Source organism: Petromyzon marinus, chromosome 6 (genome assembly GCF_048934315.1).
Source record: "Petromyzon marinus isolate PM22_M1 ecotype Great Lakes invasive population chromosome 6, UKy_Petmar_22M1.pri1.0, whole genome shotgun sequence".
Lineage (NCBI taxonomy): Eukaryota > Metazoa > Chordata > Hyperoartia > Petromyzontiformes > Petromyzontidae > Petromyzon > Petromyzon marinus.
In genome coordinates, this window is record NC_133672.1 from 18,153,852 (window position 1) to 18,159,916 (window position 6,065).

Genomic DNA, 6,065 nt, shown 5'->3' on the forward strand with positions numbered 1-6,065 from the left:
CTGGTGTCACCTCGGCTTCGTTGTCTACTTCGTATTATCGATCAGTATAATACAATGATTCTCGCTTTAACATTACTGAGTGAGTTAGTGTGTTTATATTTTAGGTTCCCAGGTTCATATCTCAACGCAGGATACAGATCTTACGCAAAAATTTCAGGAAAGAATCACACGACCACTTCTGTATTAGTCAATTTATTTTCTAATTAAACCTCAACTATAATATAGTATGTGAACTCTCAATCTCGGAACGTCAACACGGTATCAATACAGTATCATCAACGACTGTACGATTTCACTTTGACAACGGCACATGGGTCCCGCATAACGCGATTGTGGTTAGTGAGAGAGAGTCGTTAAAACATGCAAATGCTATGCTAAACAAAAACGTATACATTATAATATGAACGATCATTATGCTTGAAATTGTCAGCACATTATCACAGACGATTGATTAACATGCAACGGTATCCATATAACAAGACGATCAAACAGTTATTATTTCCAAAGGCATAAATGTAACAACAGATCCACCGGACAGACTATAAGATTACCGAAATGGCTTAGTGTGAGGGTGTGCGGCGGAACGTGTTATCTCACGGGAGATTAATTAATTCGTGAATGAGATTGTATGATCAGAAAATCGTTTTAGCACGATTCCTCCCCGGGAGCGTAGCTCCGTGGCGAAGGTGCCAAGGGTTAATTCGCACTGATGGATCGGTTGGTAACTTATGCGATTAGAAGTACAGTCCAAAACAAAATATTAAAGAGGATACTTATAAACGACGGATGGTTATCACTCGGTCTCGTTGTGATGCCTTCACGGCCAGTACGTTTTACGGACTTGAGTGTGTTTGTGTGTCATGAATTGTGTGGAGTAGTCAGTGTTCGGAATTAATTTTTTGCGTTAAGCGGACGTCAGATTGGTCGTGTAGTGGGGGGCATAGCGCACCATCGTATCGTTGAGTTATTTTTTTTATAGGTTGATGTGTGAGTGTGGTAGGTCTTCTTGCGTTAACATACGCCGACGTGGGGCATCCCTTGTATGAAAAGCATCCCCGCTCCTTTCATAGCGGTGAGGGTGCGTGGGGGGGGCATCATACGGGCAGCGGCACTCCTCCACACGGCGGCCAGCCTCTGTGCACGGCTGGCGGGGAGAGTTGGCAGGCGGCCAACTCCTGGTGCAGCTCGAACAGGGGCAGGCAGCAGACTCTCTTCACTGCTGGATGGCTGCGCTGCCCTCTGTGGTTGACGACGCTCCGTGGCTGACGACGCTCTGTGGCTGACGACGCTCCGTGACTGACGACGCTCTCTGCCCTGCTGGCAGATGCCGGGCTGGTAGAAGCCCCTCTGGCTGATGAGCCGAACTGCTTTTAGCCCTTGCTGATGTCGTCGAGGTCGTAGCAGAGTCGAGCTGACCCGCCGGTCGCAGCTCGCTCCTGCGCCCCGAGGGGCCGGCTCCGGTGAGCCGACCGAACTCCCCCGAGTTCCGGACGAACTGAGCCCCGATGGGCCGGCTCCGGTGAGCCAGCCGAACTCCCCCGAGTTCCGACCGAACTGGTCGAACTGAGGTTTCAATGTTGCAGGGTCCTCTCTTTATGCCAAAAATCCCTTCACTCGGATCCTGCCGAACAAGGCGGGGCTTCTTTCGATTTTGCTGTGTATTTAAGTGAGCGCTATCCGTGTATGGGGGGGAAGGGAGATCGACGCTGACTACGACCAAAGGACTCCTGTACAAGACCAGCTGCTACTGCAGTGCGGGCGGCTCAGTGACCAAAGCTGCAGCTGCGTTGAGTTGTTCAAAGCGCTGTTGGAAGCACCAGCCAGGTCCCGAGAATGTTGCCGCGTGGAGTCACTTAGAGCGCTATTGAGAGCATAGATTCCGTACACTGCAGTTGCGTTGAGTTGTTCAAAGCGCTGTTAGAAGCTTCGACCAAGTCCCGAGACTGTCACTGCGTGGATACATTTAGAGTACTGTTGTAAATGCAAACCAAGGTTGAGTTTGTTGAATAGTGGTGGTGCTGCACTACTGTTGGGTGCTGGGGAATCCCTAAGGCTGTATGCGACCTCGAGAACGGATTTGCATACCCTGGACTTCTGCTGCAGTCTCGTAAGGTTTGGTTTCGCGGTTTGGTTACAAACGGTCGCATTTTTTATGTATCTGTTTTGTTTCCACAGTGTTCTGTGATTGTGTAGTGGGTTCCCAGGACACGGAGACGGTAGAGTAGAGGCAGCACTATTTATTGAACAAGGGGTCACACTGGAAGGGGTAGCGGCCCCTTCACCCGTATACACTCAGGGATACCCCCTAGGCTATCTAGCCTAAGCCCTAGGCTCCCGATTCCTCCAACTATAGGCGCTAGAGGAGGCTATCTGATCTGGCCCTGGTCAGACACAGATCTCGGCACCCCACCAACCAGACCGGCCCTTAGAAGGACTTCGGCTCTGAGGCTCTGGGGCCGCACCACCGGCTTGCCGTGCCGGCCCTGAAAAGGACAGCGGTCACAGGAGTCCTAGGGTCTATCCTAGCCAGCCTTCCTTCTTCCCTGGCTCTTCATTCTTGGCCCCAACACTGCCCCGAGCTCTCTGGCTCCCCGCCCTTTATACCCATACCCCACTGAGGGTGGAGCCATAGCGGACGTGGTTGTAGCCACCAAGGTGTGGTCGTGCCTCACCTTTCCACACCGTGTGTTTCTTTCCCATAACACCCCTACAATTGTTAACGCGGGGTGCTGTGTTTAGCTGGTGAACTACGAGGTTGTACAAATGTCCTGTTACTTTTGCCGAGAGTTTTGAAGAATTGTACTTGGTTAAGAATGTATCTGCCATAGTTGGTTCACGTCCTTGTGCAAAGTGTTTCAATAGTGCATAACGAATCAAGGCATAGTTAATACATTCCAAATCTTAAGATTCATTGTGTTCCGGATCGAGTTATTGTCCTTTCTGTCGCCATTAAAGCAAAATCCGCATTGATACCCTATAAAACATATTGAGGGAATTGCATGGCAGAGAAAATGGATCCGAACTCCGCTCTCCTATATATTTTAACAACTCTCACCTACACTCTTCCATACACATACAGCACACACACAACATATACATGATCTGCATAACACAAGTATAGTCCACTAGGACACGATTAACGCACAGGAACTTGCACTATACTTCTGTAGGTTAATTCAAACCCACGACATTCGTTTTTCCGGTCAGTGGTGAATACAATCCTCACCTGTGAAGTCAATGTTACACTCCTCAAAATATTAGTCCGGCAAAGCCTGCCGGGTACGGTGGTGCTTCTATTGTAGATCTGGAGGCTGTCTACAGTGCAGCCATCAGATTCCTTAATGCTGTGGGAAAAATTATTATCATCAGTGGCGTCACTAGGGTTGGAGTCACCCAGTGTGGTAACTCACGGTGTCACCCCTCATGGACCTCCGTCCGTACTAGACCATACAGAAAAATTGGGTTATTATCATCAGTGGCGTCACAAGGGTTGGAGTCACCCAGTGTGGTAACTCATGGTGTCACCCCTCATGGACCTCCGCCCGTACCAGACCATACAGAAAAATTGGGATATCATCAGTGGCGTCACAAGGGTTGGAGTCACCCAGTGTGGTAACTCACGGTGTCACCCCTCATGGACCTCCGCCCGCACTAGACCATACAGAAAAAATTGGGTTATTATCATCAGTGGCGTCACTAGGGTTGGAGTCACCCAGTGTGGTAACTCACGGTGTCACCCCTCATGGACCTCCGCCCGCACTAGACCATACAGAATCCTTAGTAATGTTTTTGTACTAATGTTACAATTATGCTCTTCATACAACCCTTAATTGTCCACTTCCAAGAACACATTCAGCACCGTGATGGTGTCGAGTGGATAATTTGCGTATGTATAGCCTAGGCGTGACTTTTGTAATCAACATTTTTGAGTTTAGGATTTTGTAAGGACAACTTCGGAACATTTACACTGTGTAATAATGTACCGTTGCTTTGCTACTAAAAAGTTAAGTTACTCAATGCCAAGTGATGTCACCTTTTAGTGGCAAGAGCATGGCAGTGACAAGAGCAGATATCTATCTTCTAAGTGTATAAAAGTCTAAAGTTGTCTGTTTGTCGGTTTGTGGTTTTGCTTGTGTGTTCACGTGCTTGCGAACGATTTGCCTCTCCAACGGTGGGGTTTACGATAAAGAAAAATAGCCAGGTACTGTTGTATATATTGGGTCTTGAAAAATTATAAAAAAAATAAATTAAAATGAAATGAAAATGTTGAAATATGTAATTATTGAAAAGTATGCTAATTTATGTAATTATGCTAATTAGAAAAGTGTAATGTTATGCTGATTAGGAAGGTGTAATTGTATTACGTTATGCAAGTGTATGCGATTATGCTAAAGTGTCCAAATATGATAATTAAGCTCTGCCTGGTTGTCTAGGGTTGCATTATCAATCGGGATAATACAATGATTCTCACTTTTACTGATTATGTCTTAGTGTGTTATGTCAGGTCTCAAAATTCAGATCTCTCCGCAGGATACAGTTCTTATAATTAAAATTATTATGCATGAACTTAGGAAGGCACCACTCAGACTCTTCTGTGTTAAGCAATTTTAATCTCATAATAAAGGTTTTTGGGTTAGATCGCGTTGTTTATAAATTTGTCGTAACCCTCCACCACCCAACACGGCCAATCAGCAAAAAAATGTCAAGTTGACAAAAGACAAATAGTTCACTACTTTAGCCCACCGGTGTGTTGAAGAGTGAATCCACAACATTTACAGTTTGAGTTGTACTGTGACGTTTCGCTGGTAATTACATCCAGCACCATCGGGCAATTCGCCAGAATGGTGAAGCCCTCACTTGCTCCCGGTCTTAAATAGAGCAGCAGGGTGACGTCATCATTTAACTCATTCAGGTGCAGTGATTTAAGGTGGAGGGGGGTATTGTAATTATATAATCGATTGGTAATCAATCAATGGTCAATCTCGAAAAAAACCCATAACATTCTAATATGTGAACTCTTATGCTTGGAATGTCAACACAGTACTCCTGGAGATGTCCTCCTCATTGATCCGTACATTTAACCCTCAATGATTACGTTTGTTAAACTGGGTAACAGAACAATCGGTGAATTCCTCAGAGTAAAGCGAGCATACACGGCGATGGGAAAAAAAGTCCTTAAAAATTAATGTGACAATATTCATACGAACAGTAATAAAGAAAAATGTCCCGAAAACAAACGTAGACCTCAATGAATTAATTGGTAAGATTACGCAATTAACGAAATGTCTTGAAACAATGGTGTGCGGAAGTGTGCCTGCATGTCTAGCAAATGCTTATCAATTGGTCAAGGCTTCAATAAATTCGCGGGCAGGATTCTGTGATCAAAAGAAAGCATTTAACACAATAGTCTCCCTGTGAATGTGTAGATTCGTAACATAGATGTTTACAAAGGTTTAGTTTCATCAATTAATTCATTGATACAGTTATGCAATTAACAAAAAGAATGGCTAAAAATACTTCGAACGACCATATCCACGTAACTCAATGGGTAGCAATGCTTTTCACGATCAGCTAAGATTTAACGCCCTGTTCGAAACACAATAACTTTTGGAGTACTCTTATTAGTGTGTATTGTCTCCTTGCTCAACTCTTTGCGTTCAGCAGACGCCGAGGTGCCGGGGCGTTCCTTGTACCGAAAATGCCTTGGTTCCCTGCTGGGCGATGTGTCGTGAGTTGTGTGGGCAATGTCATACACACGACGCTCTCTCTCCCTCGTGGCGGCAGCTGCAGGCCCCTCCACTGCTGGATGAGCTGAGCCGGCACGACGCTCGTCTTTGAAGGTGCCCGATCGCGCTCGCAGCTTGTTCGCTGGTTGCCGGTGCCGACACTCTTTCTCAGGTTGCGCCGGTCACGCTCTCTCTCTCTCCCTTGCACCAGGACACGGTTGGTCCTTGTGGACTTGACCTCTGCAGGAGTGTGCTCGGCTTCCGTGTCCGCACGCTCGTGGGTAGTCGCTAGCCGCCGCCGCTGCTGCTGCTGGTCCTGTGCGATGCTCGCTTGGTCGA